The 22129-nt window shown below is 43.4% G+C and overlaps 1 protein-coding gene and 1 long non-coding RNA gene across 6 annotated transcripts in view; one reads left to right on the top strand and one right to left on the bottom strand.

Annotated features, from left to right (window-relative positions):
• Positions 1-22129, top strand: part of CHN2 (chimerin 2) — a 286428-nt gene that overhangs the window by 204836 nt on the left and 59463 nt on the right. The gene's annotated exons all lie outside the window — the stretch shown is intronic.
• Positions 12170-22129, bottom strand: part of LOC138783700 (uncharacterized) — a 106559-nt gene continuing 96599 nt past the window's right edge. Inside the window, exons 4-5 of the long non-coding RNA XR_011361735.1 lie at positions 15661-15795; positions 12170-12562 (exon numbers count right to left, since the gene is read on the bottom strand). This is a non-coding gene — a long non-coding RNA (uncharacterized lncRNA). The remainder of the gene's footprint in view (positions 12563-15660; positions 15796-22129) is intronic.

Raw genomic sequence — 22129 nt, 5'->3', positions numbered from 1 at the left:
CGTAATTTGGGTGGTAAAGCGACGCATGGGAGGCGTGTGCTTGCTGCGTTGGTTTTCAGGAACTTCTCCGACCTATCATCATGGCCTCCCCGGACAAAGAACAATGGGTCCTAGCTAGCCCCTGGGATATATACACCTGGCCGCCACGCCCCCCTCCCAGGTGTGGGCTGGTCTCAGCTACTCCCCCTTGGGCTTACAGCCCAAAACCCCTATAACCCCAAAGTGGGTCATATCTTCCTAACATCGGGTCATAGGGAGATGGTTCTGGTACCACTGGGTCCGGCTGGGCCCCTAGAACGTTTGGAGACCAAACACGACTCCTTTACCCAGCTCGGTCTACCAGTTCTCCGTATCTCCCCATCGCAGGGTCCCAGAGAGGAGTGAGACACAGAGGGACCTTCGGGTGGGTCAGACGATTCAGAAAATATACTTTTCATATGGCTAGGCCGCACGGAAATTCCATAACTCATTATGGAATTATGGTGCCACTCAGTCTGGAGATATTTGCTCTGATCTAGGTAGGGGAATCTGTTATCAGGGCTTTGGATGCCTGTTGGCCTCTCAGAGTGATACTTTTCACACTTAGGGACCTGGAGGGCTCTGGACACTAGACCCCCCTGCGGAGTATGGCTTCCTGGCAGATGGTGAGCCATGGGCTATATTGATATATAGTTATATCAATATATTGATGAACCATACTCCCTTTTCCTCACAAGGTCCCTTTCCACAGCCTGATTGGCAGTGCAAGGACACAAATGGGCACCAATCAGTTACATTGGCTCTCACTTGCAATATCTTTACAATGAATCTCCTGTTTACACAGAGGGAATACAAATACTTATAATGTAAACTCCAATCCTATGACTACCATGTACTGTGTGTAACGACCGTAGGTAGGGTATAGCCAGGGAAGGGGATGGAAGGACAGACAGTGAGCCCTACTAATCAGGTCCCACCAGCCCACCAGCTGACCCTGCTTACTTGCCTCAACAGTCCTAGGTGACTGTGGACAACCACAAAGATGGTCCCTACTTGTGATAAAGGTGAAAACACAGAACAAGACAAAGTATTATACACAGGATAGTCAACAGGCCAAGCTCAAAACCCAACGGGCAGCAAGGTACAAAAACCGAATCCAAGGAAATAGGTAACAGAGCTGAGGTCAGGATAAGCCAAAGTAGGAAAACTAGAAACAGCAGACAGAGAGAGAACACAAGATACTCTAGCACGCTTCACAAATAAGACTAATAGCTGGCAAAGGGTTAACAGAATAAGTATATATAGAAGGTCAGGGGGGCTGGTCCAGCACATGAATCCAGCCAGGATAAGTGGAAAGACAAGATGTCAATCACCTAGGCAAAATAGAGGTTAGCTGTGATGCGGCCAGAGAAAACTCAACAAGGAGGAGATTGGTGTAATGGAATATAAATACCAGAGAAGAAGGATTTGAACTGTGTTCACACTGGGGCAAATGAAACACAGAATAAGCTCTAATTCATGGCCAAAAGTGCAGTCTCGACCATCCCTACAAGCTGAGGACTGCACCAAGGTCCCAATCGGTACAGTCATGACATTGTGACTATCCAATGGTCATATGCCTGGGCTATTTTCAACCAATTATAGCAAACAGTTTGTTCAGAACAGATAAGTGAGTCAGCCACATCTACAATGTTGTACTAAGTTTTTATTAAAGGGTCTCTAGTGGTGACAACATACAGTATAACTTCAAGGAGTTAGGCACTGCTGCATCCTTCGGTATCTTAGCTATTGGAGACAGCATGGATCCTTGAGCCTTTAGATTAAGGAAATGACTTGTTTACAAGGACACAAGGGAGACACCAGCTTAGAGAACTTTATAATGTAATGTGTGACACAGGAAGTCCCAGTCAATAGACATCAACGTAATTTAATATATTGTTCTACTCAGTTACTCGTATGCATGATGACCCGGAGGGACTGAATTATCTAGTAGGACTTATGACCTCATTGTGTGTGATGAATTATAATAAAGAACTCTAGAGACCATCTCACTGAATTAACCCATTTACGCACCGGTCTAGCCACATGTCTGCTCTGAATGTCAGCAATACATATATCATGTTCACTCATTTACACCAAATTAGTCAATGATAACTTGTCATAGGAGAGAAAGGGGTAAAAATATAGCTTTCTGCCATGTCTATAGCCACACATTAGCAATATTTTAAATGGTTGACCCGAAAATGTATGGTGGCTAATCAGGAGTGCTTGCAGTTAAAGAGACATTTACATTTACATCTCGCCACTGGGAACTGCACATGATGACTGCTCAGGGGGCCCAGTGTGGTGGCCCAGGAGCGGGCCACCAGGCGCCCTGATGCGGCGGACCCCATAGCAACTGCTATGGCTGCTACAGTGATAGTTACACCCCTGCAGATGGGTAGACATTTTTAATAACTGTTTGTCTGCCAATTATCTCTCATGTTCTCCCTGGACACATGAATGTTTAGCACAACTTATCTCTCTGAGAACAAAGGACTTGGACAGCGGAATTCTCATATCTCCATTTGTGGGTGGAGTCTTGGGGGGCCCCCATAAACCTTATTCTGACAACTGAAACCAAAGCCATGATTTTACATTCAAATGTTGAAAATATGTCCTTTCCATATACCCTTTTAATCCTCCCTCCCGCCCCGTTCCCCCTTAATTATTTGAAGTGGAGAAGCTGGTACAGTGAGATATTCTTACCCTGAGGACTATACATTACAATGATTTGGGTGCCATATGATGCTGAATTTTACCATCCACAATTCCCTGGTTATTTGCAGAAATATTTGCATTATAGAAAGTGATTGTTCAAAGTTGATGGTATTAATATTTTTATTCGGCTAATTGATCTGTCAGTCATTTTAAACAGTTTACGGTCACTCAGAATTTTCTATTACGTGTTCTTTCTTTTATATTTTTGCTACTAGAAATACATGGAATAACAACATGACTTTTTTTTCACATTTACCGTTGCTGAAGAGTTAATTTAATCTCAGATTAAGAGGAGTGTGACATTCTACAGGAGCGGTGTAATTACATTTTACTGGGGAGAGACAGAGACCTTATTACAGCAGGAGACAGGAGAATACAATGGGAGGTTGTTGTTTTTTGTGCGGGATGATACAGTCAGCAAATTAAGGGACACATGCCATTAGTTTTATTTGCCTTTAAACCCTGTTTAATGTAGATTAGCAGCTAAATCTGGAAAGCTAGTGCTATAGTGCAAGAACATGTCTCTGACAGGTGAACATCTGGGATCTTGAAGATGCCTTTAATTTTGGTTGATGTAGCGAGAGATAATTGAGTCAACTGGATGCTACTACTCAGAGGCAGAGACCTGCACTTCTTTGAAGCTGAAAGAAATTGCAGTGTAAAGTCTTAGATAGAACTTATTATCTATATAAAATTATATTGATACATACTCTTCCATTTTTCTTGTTGTCTAGTTGTAGATGTTAATATTTTATTTTCTGTACATGGTGTGGTAAGGGATTAACCCCTTAAAGGGGTTGTCCGGCGATAAAAAATTATTCACAGAATAACACACATTACAAAGTTATACAACTTTGGGCTCGGTTCACACGTTGTAAGAGTGCGGCTGTATGTGCGGCTGTAATTGTGCGGCGGTATTTTTGATGGTTCGTGTGTATGCTGGGAAGTATAGGATATGCGGCTGCACAGTGCACACTATCTCTGAATCTACGGCCCTATCGTAAACGGACCCGTAAAAAATGAACAAGACCATTATTTGCGGCTGGACATGCGGCCGTGGATTGACAGGCGGTCCGTACGGAGTACTTCAAAAATAGCCGGCAATGATGCCGAATGCCGATGCCTCTAATAGTTAATATATTAAATTAATCAAAGACATTTTATTTGTAATCAAGACACTTTCGTTGATCAATAATTTATTTCTAACGAATCCATCATTTTGCAATTAAATATACTGTTAAAAAAAATAGATATATAAATAAATGAATATTTATCTATATATTTATTTTTTGACAGTATATTGAATTGCACAATGATGGATTCGTTAGAATTAAATTATTGACCAACGAAACTGAATTTATTTCCAAGAAAATGTGTTTTATTCATTAAATATTAATTAGTACAGGAAGCTCTATAAGCCGTTAATTCATATGCCGGCAATAGAGCATTCTGTACTAATCATCACTTTACTTTAATGAAAACATCAAATGTTTCTTCTAATTATGTTATGACAATAACATTATTAGAAGAAACATTTAGAATTATATGTGCGCTCAGCTGATTGGCTGTTCGGCTGAGCGCACATATAATAAGCCGGTCCGCAGTACAGTCACTTCATTGTGCTGCGGACCAGCGAAGAGGACACATCGGGGTGAGTATAGAGCTCTCCCCACCCCCTCCCCGGCACTGCACCCCTCCCAGCAAGGAAGGGGGGGTCAGTTAACCCCTTCCTTGCTGGGATGGGTGCAGTCTGACATCAGTCTGGCCCCCCGGGGGTTAAGGGGGATGCAATACATCCTCCCTTAACCCCTTGGGGGTCAGACTGTAAGCAGCGATCTGTAAGGATGCTGCATACTGTAAGGAGCACAACACCGCTCACAATGATGGGTGTTGTGCTCCTGTTTGTGTTTTTTTTGTGTGTTTCTCCCTTTTTGTTTTTCAGATATCGGTATCCTGGGGATTACGTCGGATTCCATGGACTACGTCGATGACCAGCGGTTGTTCTTTGAATTTTTTAAATAAAATGGTCAATGAGGGGTGTGGGGGTGTTTTTATTTGAATAAAAATTTTTTTAAACTTGTGTCTTGTCTTTATTTCTTTACTTTTTAGACTTAGTAGTGGAAGCTGTCTAATAGACGGAATCCATTACTAAGTTGGGGTCTAGTGTTAGCCGGTATAAAATGGCTAACACTAACCCCCTATTATTACCCCAGTACCCAATGCCACCAGGGGTACTGGGAAGAGCCGGGTGCCAGTGGTCCCGGAGCGTCAAAATTGGCGCTCCTGGACCGGGCGGCAGCAGGCTGGTAATATTTAGGCTGGGGAGGGCCTAAAACAATGGCTCTTCCCACCCTGGTGTTACCAGGCTGCTGTCGTTTGGTTTTTAACCCGGCTGGTTATAAAAATAGGGGGGACCCTATGCGTGTTTTTTTTTAAATAAATAAATAATTAAAAAAAACCGCACAGGGTCCCCTTCGCTGGTCCGCAGCACAATGAAGTCACTGTACTGCGGACCGGCTTATTATATGTGCGCTCAGCCGAACAGCCAATCAGCTGAGCGCACATATAATTCTAAATGTTTCTTCTAATAATGCTATTGTCACAACATAATTAGAAGAAACATTTGATGTTTTGAGTAAAGTAAAGTGATGATTAGTACAGAAAGCTCTATTGCCGTGAATATGAATTACCGGCTTATAGAGCTTCCTGTACTAATTAATATTTAATTAAGAAAACACATTTTCGTTTAAATAAATACAGTTTCTTTGTTCAATAATTTAATTCTAACGAATCCATCATTGTGCAATTCAATATACTGTCAAAAAATAAATATATATATAAATATACATTTATTTATATATAGATTTATTTTAACAGTATATTTAATTGCAAAATGATGGAATCGTTTACATTTAATTATTGAACAATAAAAGGGACTTTATTAGACAGAAAATGTGTTTTATTAATTCAATATATTAACCATGAGAGACATCGGCTATAGTGCAGAGGATCGCAAACCCCGGTAATAGCGATTCATGTAAACTGTGTTCCCTGCTTTCCCAGATGCATCCAGAGGTGTTTGCATCACTTTCTTAACATTTTATTTGTTATTTTTAGTTGAACCAGATTTCCAAGTAAATGACCGTATGTTTTGAGCCGCATGTCTATTTTTTCCCACGGCCGGAGTTTCACCCGCACATTTACAGCCGCATAAAAAATACAGCCGCACAGTTACAGCGTGTGAACCCAGCCTTGTAATGTATGTTATGTCTGTGAATGTCCCCCTTCCCCGTGTCCCACCACCCCCACCCGTGTACCCGGAAGTGTGGTGCGCTATACATTACCTGTCACGTGCCGACCACGGTCTCTGATCCTCAGCAGCGGCCACGTCATCAGCTGCTCAGCCGCGATTGGCTGAGCACAGTTATGCTCAGCCAATCGCGGCTGAGCTTCGGATGACGCTGCAGAGGGTGGCCGGCACTCGGGAAGATCCGCCGGCCTCCCGAAGAAGACGTCACTGCTGAGGATCGGAGACCGTGGACGACACGAGATGCGGTGAGTATAATGCACCACACTTCCGGGTCTAGCGTGGGTGGGGGGAAACACGGGGAAGGGGGCCATTCACAGACATAACATACATTACAAAGTTGTATTTTTTATCGCCGGACAACCCCTTTAATCCTGCAAACAATTTCTTGGGCCCATCACTACCCTGACCCAGGAAACAAGACTTAACATCTTATCTTGCCACTTACACAGTCAATCAGCCACAAAGACAGTGACTTAGGGGTTCTCCGGGGATGGTCTCACAGCTTCTGGCTCTCCTCTGAACACACTGGAAAGTTCTGTTCTGTCAATCACTGGAGAAAGCAGTAACCTGCCTCACCCCGCTGGCACTTCCTATGTGTCAAAAGTGTTTGGCAATGGGGACCAGCACTGACTAAATTACAATGGAGGGGGATTGGTAGCTGGTGACTACATATCTTTTTTTATCTAACCCTAAGATCATTTAAATATTATTAAAAAAAATCTTTTCCAGACTATGCCTACCAAAAAGTAGTAGCCTGAATAGCAATATCATAATATAATATTCTCCAAAGACAAACCTAAACCATAATCTGATAATAGCATGCAGAGAATTGATTATTTTTAAAAAATCCCTATGGGTAAAAACACACAATGAGCTAGCATTGCAGTTGGTTGACAGCTTATGCTATTTAGAAGTTAAGTTGTCATTGCTAAAACTGGCAAGTAAATAAAGAAATGCAGTTAAACCGCAATATATTAGACATATGTACTGCATGTGGCCAAGTATTTTCTCACCATTGCCCATAGGTGACACATGATGTTTCATGACTACACTCTGGAGTCACCCGAGAAACTTTTAAAATGGAGCGATTACAGTTTCTAACCATGATGATATGTGATTTGCATAAGAGCAGAATATTTTTGATTTTGTGTAACATCCGCACCTGTTAAGCATTCTGTGCCATCTTCCGGACACAAAAAAATAACGCAGGAGGCGTGCCTGGCTATATTCTTGTGCTCTTTTAGTATCTTGTTTTACACTGAACACTACTCTATTCCCTCTGCTTGGTAATTGATTCTCCACCACACCCATCACTTTTCCCTAGTTCTGCCTCTGCATTTGGCATCATTCCTTGACACTTGGTGCTCCTGCTTTTTTCTGTGTGTAGCTGGGATGTCAAAGTCCAGTCTAATCATGGCTTTGGTTCTGATTCTGTACTTTACTTCCCCACTGGTTCTGACCCTTTGCTAGCTGACTATCTCTAATAGTTTGTTTGTCTTGTCTGTGTTTTGTGTTCCACCTTTGGTGTAGGAAGAGAACGCCTCCAAGTTGTTCAGTATCACTAGGGCAGCTGTGACAAGTAGGTAGGGATAGAATGGGTTGCTAGCATTAGGGCTCACTGTCCTTAACTTTCCTCTTCTACCTGGGCTGTTAGAATAACATCTAGTCTTGCAAAATCCGTCAGTTTTTAGTGTAGATGTGTTAAAGGAGTTATCCAGGATTAGACAAAACACAACCACTTTCTTAAAAGAACAGAACCAACCTAGCAGTGTGTGGTATTAGAATGTAGCTCCATTCAAGTCAGTGGAACTGAGCTGCAACATCATGGCCAGGACAAGAGCTGTTTCTGCAAGAAAGCGGACATGTTTTATCCTTAAAATTTAATGGTTGGGTGAGTTTGCCAGGAGAAACAGTACATCTTTTAAATAATGATGTTAGATGGATCTCTCTCTTTCCAAAAGTAAACTCTAATGCTCCAGCAGTGGCCCTCCCGATCAATCACTCTTGTGACCGCAAGCATTGTTTTGCTTGCGGTCACAAGAGTCCGGCTCCGTCTTCCCCCGGCTGCTGCGCGGCTGCCGGGGGTGTCGCGTCTTATCCCCAGCAGCGCGCGCATCCCAGAGCTCCCTGCACGCCTTGGGCCCTGACTTCCGGTTCCGGCGCCCAGGGAGCTCTGGGATGTGCGCGCTGCCGGGGATAAGACGCAACACCCCCGGCAGCCGCGCAGCCGGGGACAGACCAGGAGGAGAGAGGATCAACGTGGGAGCGCGTTGTCAGGTGAGTTAATTTATTTATTTTTATCAGCCTGCACGGGGGTGGGGGGAAAAAGGGGGGCATCTTTGAGCGGCGGGGGAAAGAGGGGGCCATCTATGAGGGTGGGGGGAAAGAGGGGGCCATCTATGAGGGTGGGGGGAAAGAGTGGGCCATCTATGAGGGTGGGGGGAAAGAGGGGGGCATCTATGAGGGTGGGGGGAAAGAGGGGGCCATCTATGAGGGTGGGGGGAAAGAGGGGCCATCTATGAGGGTGGGGGAAAGAGGGGACCATCTATGAGGGTGGGGGGAAAGGGGACAATCTATGAGGGTGGGGGGAAAGGGGACCATCTATGAGGGTGGGGGGGAAAAGAGAGGGCCATCTATGAGGTGGGGGGGAAAGAGGGAGCCATCTATGAGGGTGGGGGGGAAAGAGGGAGCCATCTATGAGGGTGGGGGGAAAGGGGACCATCTATAAGGGAGGGGGGGGGGGTGAAGGGGACCATCTATAAGGGAGGGGGGGGAAAGGGGACCATCTATAAGGGAGGGGGGGAGAGGGGGCCATCCATAAGGGAGGGTGGGGGGAGAGGGGGCCATCCATAAGGGAGGGTGAGGAGAGAGGGGGCCATCTATAAGGGAGGGGGGAGAGGAGGACATCTATAAGGGAGGGGGGAGAGGAGGACATCTATAAGGGAGGGGGTAGAGGGGGTCATCTATATGGAGGGGGGAAAGGGGACCATCTATAAGGAGGGCAACATGGGGGGAGAGGGGCCATCTATTGGGGGGGGCAACATAGGGGGAGAGGGAATACACAGAGGGGGGCATATATTATTAGGGGGTCACATAGAGTCAGGGCTACCTACTAAATGAGGGTGTAAAGGGGTCAATACAGATGTGCAGTGTGTATAGAGATGTGGATGGTGCCAGAGTGAGGAGACTAATGTCTGTCTGGCAGATTCAGTGGATTTGTGGCTCAGAGAAGTTCTCATAACGGCCCAGGACAGATGGAGAAGAAGATGAAAAGGAAAGAACTCTGATCAGAAAAGATGTCTCCTGTGAGTCACCTGATATAACTGCACTGTAATGTATATGGTGTACAGAACCTGTGTAGAGCTGGGGCCACCTCTATATGACTGGATGAGGTGATTTAGTATACTGGATTTGGTCAGTAACAATATGGTGGTGATGGTAGTGGTTGTGGTTGTGGTGTGGCGGTAATGTTTCCTTCCTATATACTGGTATTACTGGTAATATTGGTCTCAGTATACAGGATTTGGTCGGTAACAGTATGGCGGTAATATGTAAGGTGATAATACTTCCTCTTCCAATATGCTGGTGTTATTGGTAATATCTGTCTTGGTGTGTGTGTATATATATATATATATATATATATATATACACACACCAATAGCATCACTTGGTCGTGAAACGAGGGGGGGGCCCAAGTTGGCCTCTCGCACCAGGGCCCAGGAGACATTAGCTACGCCCCTGTGCTCCAGCCTCTCTCATTCATTTACACAGTACTAAGAAAATAGTTAGGCTGTGCTTATACATTTCAATACTAAATTTGGTGTATGCACCTGCATATATATACACTCACTGGCCACTTTATTAGGTACACCATGCTAGTAACGGGTTGGATCCCCTTTTGCCTTCAGAACTGCCTCAATTCTTCGTGGCATAGATACAACAAGGTGCTGGAAGCATTCCTCAGAGATTTTGGTCCATATTGACATGATGGCATCACACAGTTGCCGCAGATTTGTCGGCTGCACATCCATGATGCGAATCTCCCGTTCCACCACATCCCAAAGATGCTCTATTGGATTGAGATCTGGTGACTGTGGAGGCCATTTGAGTACAGTGAACTCATTGTCATGTTCAAGAAATCAGTCTGAGATGATTCTAGCTTTATGACATGGTGCATTATCCTGCTGAAAGTAGCCATCAGATGTTGGGTACATTGTGGTCATTAAGGGATGGACATGGTCAGCAACAATACTCAGGTAGGCTATGGCGTTGGAACGATGCTCAATTGGTACCAAGGGGCCCAAAGAGTGCCAAGAAAATATTCCCCACACCATGACACCACCACCACCAGCCTGAACCGTTGATACAAAGCAGGATGGATCCATGCTTTCATGTTGTTGACGCCAAATTCTGACCCTACCATCCGAATGTCGCATCAGAAATCGAGACTCATCAGACCAGGCAACGTTTTTCCAATCTTCTACTGTCCAATTTCGATGAGCTTGTTCAAATTTAAGCCTCAGTTTCCTGTTCTTAGCTGAAAGGAGTGGCACCCGGTGTGGTCTTCTGCTGCTGTAGCCCATCTGCTTCAAAGTTCGAGGTACTGTGCGTTCAGAGATGATCTTCTGCCTACCTTGGTTGTAACGGTTGGCTATTTGAGTCACTGTTGCCTTTCTATCAGCTCGAACCAGTCTGCCCATTCTCCTCTGACCTCTGGCATCAACAAGGCATTTCCGCCCACAGAACTGCCGCTCACTGGATGTTTTTTCTTTTTCGGACCATTCTCTGTAAACCCTAGATAGGTTGTGCGTGAAAATCCCAGTAGATCAGCAGTTTCTGAAATACTCAGACCAGCCCTTCTGGCACCAACAACCATGCCACGTTCAAAGGCACTCAAATCACCTCTTTTCCCCATACTGATGCTCGGTTGAACTGCAGGAGATTGTCTTGACCATGTCTACATGCCTAAATGCACTAAGTTGCCGCCATGTGATTGGCTGATTAGAAATTAAGTGGTAACGTGCAGTTGGACAGGTGTACCTAATAAAGTGGCCGGTGAGTGTACATTGGAACCCACTGAGCCAACATACAAGAAGATTTAAAGGGGTTGTCCAGCGAAAAGCTTCCCATAGAAAACCTCTCCTGTCTTGGCCAGAGATGTCACCAGAGAGCACTGTGTCAGACTGAAAATAAAACATTTCCTGCATGACATATAGTAGCTAATAAGTAACGTGCAGTTGGACAGGTGTACCTAATAAAGTGGCCGGTGAGTGTACATTGGAACCCACTGAGCCAACATACAAGAAGATTTAAAGGGGTTGTCCAGCGAAAAGCTTCCCATAGAAAACCTCTCCTGTCTTGGCCAGAGATGTCACCAGAGAGCACTGTGTCAGACTGAAAATAAAACATTTCCTGCATGACATATAGTAGCTAATAAGTAACGTGCAGTTGGACAGGTGTACCTAATAAAGTGGCCGGTGAGTGTACATTGGAACCCACTGAGCCAACATACAAGAAGATTTAAAGGGGTTGTCCAGCGAAAAGCTTCCCATAGAAAACCTCTCCTGTCTTGGCCAGAGATGTCACCAGAGAGCACTGTGTCAGACTGAAAATAAAACATTTCCTGCATGACATATAGTAGCTAATAAGTACAAGAAGACTTAAGTTTTTTTAATAGAAGTAAATTAAAAATCTATATAACTTTCTGACACCAGTTTATTTTTAAAGAAAAAAGATTTTCGGTGGACAACCCCTTTAAGAAAAGGCTCTAATGTGCCGCCATACTGTATTCAGTAGTGTTGTTAATTATGCTACTCAACACATATGCTTGCAGTAAAAAGTATACAGCACGGTATTTTTAAAATGCGGAAAACATATGGCTGCAATATTGCCAGGAACTCTGTGACAAAGCTTAAGTTGGCAACTTTTATCACCAATGCCATATATAATCATCAATTAGGAAAAAAGGGACTAGTGAATGATAGGGGCCACATAGGGGTGAATGCTTCGGCGGTCTGTAGTTTTTTTTTTTTTTAATAGTTATGAGATAAGAAAAATAAATGTCAGCTACAGTACAGTACTTAGATATAAGTTTATTAATGAAGTCAGAATACGGGCAGATAATATAGAGCACTATATACGGGGTAATACCTATTTTAATAATAAAATGTGACTTTATCTAATCTGCTCTCTGGATACAGGAGAAGCTATTAGGATCTCAGAATGCTTTGAAGGGATATTTTTTGCACGGCTGATCTTAAGCAGTGTCCTCATCCAGAGTGAGATTCAAAGCTTTTGCCTGAATCTAATATTCTATTTCTCTCCAATTCTAATCCTTCCTCATCACGAAAGTGCGCTACAATTAACTGCTTAGCCTCGGGATCATTGCTGAAGCCTGTTTTCTGCCTTTAGAATCTGTGAACCTTCATGATAATGAGTGTTCTGCTCACCGGAGAATACAGCTCCAATCCGAGGTTGATCAGGTGGTGCGGACCTCTCGGCGAAATGGATGACCTAGATTGAGGAAAAGAGATTGACTTAAGCCATTTATGTAGAGAGCAGCATTTATTTATGGAAGCCCAGACAACAAATAGAATTTTGCTTTTGTCATTGAAGGATTAAAAGGTTTTAATGGGTTCTACAATATTTTTATATTTCATTATATATATATATATATATATATATATATATATTTTTTTTTTTTTTTTTAAACTGAGTGAAACCTTGGATTACAAGTTGTCTGGGGTCAGAGAATGTTTTGTAAGACAAGCTAACAATTAAAAAAATGTAACTTGGTGAACGAGCAAGATTTGCTAATACGAGCCCCCCAGTTTCCCCACTGGGTACTGGGTAGAAAGCCCTCTCATTTTAACCCACTGCTACCTGATAAACTTTGCCAGTGATCAGACACCTTCCGGCTTTCCTCTGGTGCCGCTCTGAACTGCCGCGATCGCGACTGCTATCTGCAGCACGGGACTGCAGCTATTAGAGGGAGCGGTCCGATCGCCGCTTCCTCTAATTAACACCGTTAGATGCAGCTGTCAATCATGACAGCTGCATCTAACTATGTTATTTGAGGCCCATCCCTGGTGCCTAGTGGCGGGATCCCCCCGCGGAGGGAGGATCCCCTGGTCTTACCGACCTGGGCCTCGGCATCGTAATGGCGCTGATCCCGGCTCGGTATTCTATTGCAATGGTCTGAAGCAGACCAAAGCAATAGATCTCATGGATCGGTGCTGTGTTATACAGCTACCCTGATCTCTATGAGAGATCAGTGTAGTTGTATTAGAAGTCCCCCCAAATTACTGTGAAAGGGAAAAAAAAGTGTTTTTATAAATACAAAACCCCCTCCCCTAATAAAAGTATGAATCGCCCCCCTTTTCCCATTTCATAAATAAAATAAATAAATAAATAAATAAATATGTTTGTTATCGCCGCATACGTAATCGCGTGAACTATTAATTTATCACATTCCTGATCTTGCGCGGTAAACGGCGTAAGTGCAAAGACCTGCCAAAGTGCAAAAATTGTGTATTTTTGGTCGCATCAAAACCAGAAACATTGTAATGAAAAGCGATCAAAAGTCGCATATATGTAATCAAGGTACCGATAGAAAGAACATATCATGGCCCAAAAAATTTCACCTTAATCAGCCCCATAGACCAAAGGATAAAAGCGCTATAAGCATGGGAATGGAGCAATTTTAGGGAACGTTTTTTTGCTGTAGAAGGTTTTATTTTTTTAAAAGCCATCAAATAATATAAAAGTTATGCAAGTTGCATATTGTTTTAATTGTACCGACTTAAGGAACATACATAACACATCAGTTTTTCCATGGGGCAAATGGCGTAAAAACAAAAAAAAACCAAAGAAAAAGAATTGTGGTTTTTTTTTCAATTTCACCGCGCATATCATTTTTTTTCTGGTTTTGCAGCATATTTTATGCAAAAAATAAGTCTGCCTTTGCAAAGTACAATCAGCAGGGGTTGTGATTGCAACCAATTCTGCAATATACTCGCTTTATTTATTTTTAATGTTTTAGTCAACGTTATACATCAACAGGAACCATCTGAAAATAAAAAAATAAATCATAAGCCATAGTCACTCCTCTGACCATAGCTGACGTATCATTCCTGCAGGAAATGAGTGTACAGTATAGCCAGTCACTGGCTGAGGTCGATCAAAGGACAAACCCATTACATTGAAAGGCTTTCTCTTAAAACTATACAGTAATTTAGGGCAAGCTGTATACTACTCTATAATAGATTATGTAAAAAGTGCCATATACACAAGATGAACTACAGGTCCAACTAAACAATCCCTAGACACTTGTGCCGCTATATGGTGTTTCCAGGAGCACTGTAAGAGCACATTTGTCGGGCCATTCAAGAATTTTCAATAGGGATCAACATGTTCTTGTTTTGCCCCTGACCATATAATACAGTGACAGGCCAGAACCACCAGAGAGTACACCGATCTTAATTCCCTTGTACTTTGCAGTTGTCCTCTCTTTGGCATAGGCCACCTGTATATTACTTGCATGGCTAGTCTGGAATCTAGAAATCATCTTTGTATTACACAGACAGCCATACACCCAGCAAACATAACACTTCCGATGCAATGGTTATGGGTAGCAGGGTGAGCAGAGCTCACCGTAGCTATAGCAGTTTTAATCTGAAGGGGTTGTCTACATGAGATAATCTTTTTAACTATAATCTGTAGATCAGAGGTGATACTGACACTCATTGAAAAGATTAGTGTTATAAAGTATTATTTTTAGGCAATGCTCCATGGAAAAAGTGTGCATACTAGCCGGAGTTTTACCCGGCTGTAGATGAATGTATTTGGGTTCCTCATCTTCAATAAGATTGAATGTACATACTGCTTTTCCATGGAGTATTGCCTGAAAAATAAGTCTCCTTACTACTGGTCTTTAAATCGGGTGTCTGAACCCCTCTGTGTTGCATCTAAAGGCTGTATTAGATAGGCTGAGGCAGTTTCGTTGGGCCCCCAGGTTTAGAACCTGCAGAAACACTGAGTGTTGTTTCTCACTGGCTCTTCACTGGTGGGCCCCCAGGATCATTTTCTCTGGTGGTCCCTAGATACCCCAGTCCTACACTGGGCTGAGGCTCTGTAAACGAGCCCTGATCATCAGGATCAGTGCTCGTTTACTGAGCCTTCACAAGGATCGATCAGTCATGTGGCCGGCCTCACCCTGCTTATGCCCCTGTGTTATCCTTTAATATGTAAGAGAAATGTGAAGGATAACTAGATGCCATCATGTTTTTACAGGAAATGTTCTGCTAATTAGATGGAGTTTAATAAAAGACAGAAAATGATGTTCCGCTCTCTGTGCACCACAGATTGGTTTTGGCTTTGCCGCCTACGCAGTTAATTTCTGCAAGAATGCAGAATATGTTTTGAACAGAAGTAAGGTTCATTTGAGTGTAAAAACGGGTCAGAGATCAAAAAGGACCTGACTTTTTAAGACTAATAACTGGCACAGCAGATGGATCATCATCTACCTTCCTATCCTACATATTTCTGAAAATACACTAACAAGAACCTGATGTGTTTATTACAGCCATAATTTATAACACCTTAAATCTTACCATAAACCTTCTGACTCTTACTTGGCCTTGTTCTTCCCTGCAGACAGAAGGATTTTCTGGGCTGGGATCCCATTCATGCCCCTTGTTCCAGCATAAACCTCTTTGAGAGCCTGACGCCACAGTTTAGTTAAACTTCTGTTAGAATATAGTTGAAGAAAAGACACAAAATTGCTGAAAATGAAACTGTAGCAAGTATAAAAGTTGAATTCATTTTTACTATTCTTCGGAAGTTTGAGTTCAAAATGGCCACTTCCTATTATACACAAGTGTTAAAAAGTAGTGTGAAAAAGTTATATATATATATATGGTGCAATAATTTGTCCAAATGCATCACGTATGGCCCTATTACACAGGCCGCTCTAGAGGAGGAAGTTAGCGCTCACTTGCTCCTTGTTCCCGCTCACTGCCAGCGCTATTACATGCACCAAAAGTGAGTAGGTATAAGCGGGGGGCCGTGGGGAGCTACATGAGTTACTCCCCAGATGAACTGTAGAGATCTGTAGGAGATAGAGACGATCTGCTGTTGCCGGCAGCAGACTGTCGTTATCGTTGTTCTTTTTTCAACATGTTGAGAGACAAGGATCAGCCGACATCGTGCATGTCAGTTCATCGTTACTTTTTAACATTAGCTAATACACCGACCCATTATCGGCCATAACGGCTGATAATCAGCCAAATATGGCGGATAATTGGCCAAGTATGGCCGATAATCGCTTGGTGTAATAGGGCCTTTAAAGCAGCATGTCATAGCTGTATGTATCCCTATCCCCATGACAATCCTTCTTGTCTATGCTCTGGTGATCCAAGTCACCATTCACATCAATGTCCACGCATATGCTCACATAGCTCCCCACCTTTTAAGCCAGTTAGCATGTGAATGTGAACTTTTATCTCTTTGTCCCTGGGATAACAGAACATAAGTGTTGGTATGGGGATTCAGGAGGGAGCAGCTATTGTATGCTATAGCCCTCCTGGTTGTTCTTCTTTAAGGCAAATATAGAAAATAGGTCACCGCCACTCTTGCATGCAAAACTTTTTATTAGATATATGTCAGAATAAATATATACTCTGGTAAAGAGAAAAATACAACCTACAGGTGCCACTCCTATGGCAAATAGCACACTTATTGCAAAAATAATACTTACTGCACTACAGACTGAAAGGTCAAGGAAAAGCAAAGTATATCTTACCAAGCAGAAATAAATGTAGGCACATTACTAAAAGGCACTCTTACAGCATACAGTTGGCTAATGATCATTTATGTTCACATTTGGGAGAATTTCTGTAACAGCAGCATCTTGTCACTTAACCTCTCCCGTCAGATCCAGCTTTGCACTCCCAGCCGCTGCCACCATGCTGCTCCAGGCCTAGCCCATAGGGTGCGCACACCTGCTCCATCAGTTAAAGTGGCAGTGCCCACAGCCCAAAACCGTTCTGTAGCACCTATTTAAGCCAGCACTGCCCTCTCTTTAGTGTCTGAGTTCATTGTTGAAGGTGCTTTGTATCTGATCCAGCTTTGTATTGACCTATGTCTGTCTTCTGGTTTCTATCTCTGCCTTATGCTTCCTTTATCACACTCTTCTGCTGCTGACCTGGATAGTTAACCTAGAACCTGTGCCTCAACCTCCTTGCCTGTTCCTGACTACCTCTGCCTAATCCTATTGTACCGTACCTATAAGGTATTTAGACTGTTACCTGGCATGGTCCAAAGCAAAACCCGTTTGGTAGCACAGTGGGACCCAATAACTGTTACTCTCAGGAATAAAAAAGACAGGTTGGGAGCGACATTTCTCCATCAGTTAGTGCATACGGCCAACTGCAACTGAACTGTAATGCCCCTTCCCACGGATCACAGGAGAGCCAGGAGTCAGACCTTTTACAAGTTATCCCAAGCATAAGCCATCAATACTAAAATCCCAGAAAACACCTTTTTTTTCCCTGTTCATGCATCATGGATCTTGTCAGGTTTGGTTATGTACAGTATAATACCTGCCAGAATCTCCTGACATTTAATGCACTTAGAGGGTGTATAGTATACCCCATTCATATACTCACAAAATATGCGAAATAATGGACATCTTAGGTTAGTTCCATTAAATTTGTATATTTACCTGTATAGTTTAGAGGGGAAATTATTACCGGAGTGAAGCTTGTAAATACAGGGTTAAAATGTCTGACTTCTTGAATATTGCACAGGGGCTGCATGTAATATGAAGCGGGAGAAGAACTTGTATGAAGCAGTCAGTGCCTGGGAGGCACCCACTATAGTCCTGATAACGTGTCAACAGATTAACATTATTAAAAAAATTTCACTGATTTCCAGTTCACTTCGCCATAATGCTGAGAAGAGAGAGAGAACTGAAGCCATTTCTCTAGACACGCACTATAATCCACCGACAGTGCTTCCGCCTATGGCAAGATTAAACTGCTTTTTCATTGGTTTCTACATTTCAAACACGTTCACACAGATACAAGTCTGCGGTGGCTCTATTATATCTCTTTTGTTTGACCTACATTGGAAATGGGCGGATACACTGACTGTTGTTAGATGGGAAAACTCATCATGAGAAGTGGCGTGCAGAACAGTTGTATCCCTTGGGAAAGACCAAAACCAGAGTCATCATGTTAGACAACTTTTTGCTGAATATTTTATAAATCAATGATGTTAGCTTAAAAGCCGAGGCTTGAATTAACTTGGAGACCCAGGTGCTGGGTGTTGTGTAATGAGCAATCAATCATAGATGTCTATAGGAGGGTATAGACATAAGGAGCCACCCGCCTTGTACAGGTCATATGTCTACTAATCCGTTTTGCTCAATATAGGTCTAATCATGAGCCAACAAGTAATAGAAGAATGTCAATACACTAGTGTTATTGTCCTCAACATTCCCTTTTTACTAGTCAAAGACTTAAGGAGAAGATTTTTATTTAAGTTTGGAAGAAATTGAAAAATAAAAAGTTGTAAATAATCTGTATATATTTATGTAAAAAATAAATGTTACCAATAAATGCAAATGGGCTGGTCAGGTCCTTGATGCGTCTAATGCAACTCTGTTACCATAATAAGACATTGACCTGTCACATCCAGACCTGTCCTCCACAACATAATTACATGTGAAGGAGGTGACTTCCTCCCGCAAGAACAGCACACTCATCTGTCACTGCTGTAAACATTCCAGGCATCTATAGAGAATATCATTAAGAGAAGCGATAATGAAAATAATTTGCATGTAGTTTATATACTGTCACATTTTTATATCACCCTTATACAGCTCCATACAGGAGCATATACTGTATCTCCATTGTGCCCAGAATGGAATCAAAGCACAGAAACCTTTCCCTTACCTTCTTGGTGGAACAAAACATAAACTCCATGTCAGACTCGGTAGGCAGAAACAGTACGAGACAGTGAGCCCTGAAGCTAGACCCACCCTCTGACCCAACCTACTTGCCGCAACTGACCCTAAGCGGTCACGGACAACCACGGTGCCGGTCCCTATACTGATGTAAGTGAAACACAAAACGCAGACAGACGAACAAACACAATAGATCGGAGTCAAACGAGCCAAGTCAGCAATACACGGGCAGCGAAGTACAAAATCAGGAAGATAGCGGATAGTCGGTAACAGGCAGGAGGTCAGGTAAGAGTAACAACAGCGGGTAGATAGGACAGGGTACGCAGGACAGAGATAAGGGGAGCTGGGACCAGATTACTCTAATAGCCAGCAGGGAAGTGAGCAACTGGCTTCTTTTTAACCAGGATCAGAGCTTAGGTCCAGCAGCTGATTGGATCAGCCCTGATCCCAGTACCAAGTTCAGCTGGACAGACCTAGCAGTGCAGTAACCCCTGCACTGCCAAAGTCTGACAAGCAAGGCGGGTGTGGCTGGAAAGTAAGACACAATTCAGACAACCCATACAGTGCAAAAAACAGACAAACTCAGCGCTTCCTCGATCGCCCGGCACAGACCAAGGAACGCAAAGTCACACTCCTGACACTCCATGCAAATTCTGTACAGTGTACATTTTTATTACAGTCATTTACATGGTCATGGTCAAGAGGTCAGATATTTCCATTTTTATTTTTAGGCCAAAAGTTAGATTCATTGCCAACAGATCTTTCTTTTTCCTAGAATCAGTTTCTGGTTTGGCACCACAAATAGTAGTTGCTTATAGCATTATATTATGTAAGGACTAGAGATTAGTGCAAATGGAGCATGCTTGAGTCCAGTTGTTCGGCATTTGAATACTGGTGGCTGAAGAAGTTGGATATACCCCTGGGGAGTCATATCCATAAGCTGTATCCATGTTTTCCCAGACTCCTTAGGTTGCACGGCTCTGGTGGCAACCTGTACTCGAACAGGGGCCACCTCTGCACTTGTTTCTCTAGCCCAGCGGACACTGCGTCCCCGATGTCGGGACTTTGTTCCACCTGCAGTCAGGCCCCCTTAACAGTCCCCGCTTGTGGCAGCCTCTCCCTTTCTGCGTGCTGTCTCTGTGAGATTTAAAGGACCAGTGTGCCCTTAATTGGCTGTTCAGCAGCAAACATGTATAAATACTTGCACCTGCCCTGGCTTTTGCTGTTGGAGCCTCTGTGTACCTACCGTTTCATGTCTATTGCACTATTCCCTGCTGCCATTTCTGGCTGCGCCCTGTCTATGTGCACCTTGCCCACCACCACAAACAAGCCAAACCAGGGATAGCAACCTGGGAGTCACCTGCCACAGCAAGAGCAACCTGCCTTGCGGCAAGCTCTGGTGAAGACCAGTGTCCCATTAGACTCATTTTCGAGTTGCACTAAATTCTAGTAAAGACCACTTGATTGTTCGACCAAATCCTTTTGTTGTTATTAGTAGGGTGGCATATAAAAAATTGTGTTCAGCGCAATAGGGAGTAAAAAGACTTTGTTAAAGAAGAGCTCAGCTAAACAAATCCAGCCTTTCCAACGGTGCCCATTGCCCCACTGATCTCTGTCTGAACTCAAGGAATTCCCACTCAGACAGTTGCTGGCTGAGGTGGGTCACTGCTAAAGCCAGTGATTGCATAGGGATGACTGCACACTAGACTGATTTTTCTGTCCACAACACATTGCAGGACTAGGACTGATGTAGTTAGGCCCTGTCCAAAGTATCCACAGGAAAGGGCATAACTAAAAGAGTGTGGGTTTGACTGCTGAATCCCTGTGTTCTCCAGAGCAAGAACTGGAATTTTTGCAAAATGGAACCTCCGAAGCAGACGTAAACAGAGCCTAAAGGCCCTATTCCATGTAGCGATTATCGGATTCCTGTGGAATAGAAGGCAATAATCAGCCGACATCGTTCATGTCGGCTGATCGTTGCTGTCGTTTGTCTTTCAACACGTTGAAAGACAAACGACTGTGATAGCAGCGATCTGCTGCCGTCGCTCCGTAGAATAGGAGCGGCGGGAGCAGACTGCCACTATCCTCTATGGGCTGCCCGGACGATCTAGCGATCACCTGGGCAGCCCCCCCTGCAGCTCCCCGTGGCCCCTCACGCACTCACCCGCTCGCTGCCACCGTGTGTAATAGTGGTGGCAGCGAGCGGGGAACGAGGAGCAAATGTGCGGTGAAAGCGCTCGTTTGCTCCTCACAGTTGGCCCGTGGAATAGGGCCCTAAGGCTTGGTTACTTTGTTAACCTATCTTCATGAAGACATGTTTACAAGCCTGCTAATGGAGTATTTTGTTTCGGTGATGAAAGTCATCTCCTGCTTTTTACACACACAGTGGAACATCATTTTAACAACAGTTAACAAGTTCAAGCCGAAGTCTGACAACTAGTGTAAAAAGCAGGAAGACATCAAATAGTGTAAAGCGTGTTTCACAGCTCGAGAAAGAATCCCTCTGTAAACCCGTGATCCTGCTGCCTAGTGCAAGACAACAATTATTTCTGGGGGGGGAATCAGTTTTGTTGTATATGTATAGAATTGGTACACACAAACATTTTGTCATAACACATTTATACAGAACTAGGCAAACCTAGTATCTACAAAGTAGGATTGTCAGACACTATATTGACTAAAATGAGCACAAATTGTTGGGCATTTAAACACTGGTGGCTGAAGAAGTTGGATGCAGCCTTATCCATGTTTTCCCGGACTCCCTAGGGCTGCTTCCAACTTCTTCAGCCACCAGTATTCCAATGCCGAATGGGACTCAAGCGTCCTCTGAATTGAAATCCCCAAAACATGTGACCCACGGTACAGGACATAAGGGTAGTTGTGGTCTGAGTTTTCAGAATCCTTAGGAGGCTTAATGTCAAAGTAGCATTTGTTACCCCTGTGCATGTTTCCATCATAATCCAAAAGGATTATAAGGAGAAAATTCCTTTTGGGGAATTCTAAAAAAAAATATTTTTTTCAATGTAATGTTATCTTGATACTTGTGATTAGTCAGACTGCTTTTAGTAACCAGAGTTCAATGAGCTTTCAAAAGGATGCACCAGGCAACTTTC

The sequence above is a fragment of the Dendropsophus ebraccatus genome, chromosome 2 (genome assembly GCF_027789765.1).
Source record: "Dendropsophus ebraccatus isolate aDenEbr1 chromosome 2, aDenEbr1.pat, whole genome shotgun sequence".
Taxonomy (NCBI): domain Eukaryota; kingdom Metazoa; phylum Chordata; class Amphibia; order Anura; family Hylidae; genus Dendropsophus; species Dendropsophus ebraccatus.
This window is presented reverse-complemented; position numbering and strand designations above follow the sequence as displayed.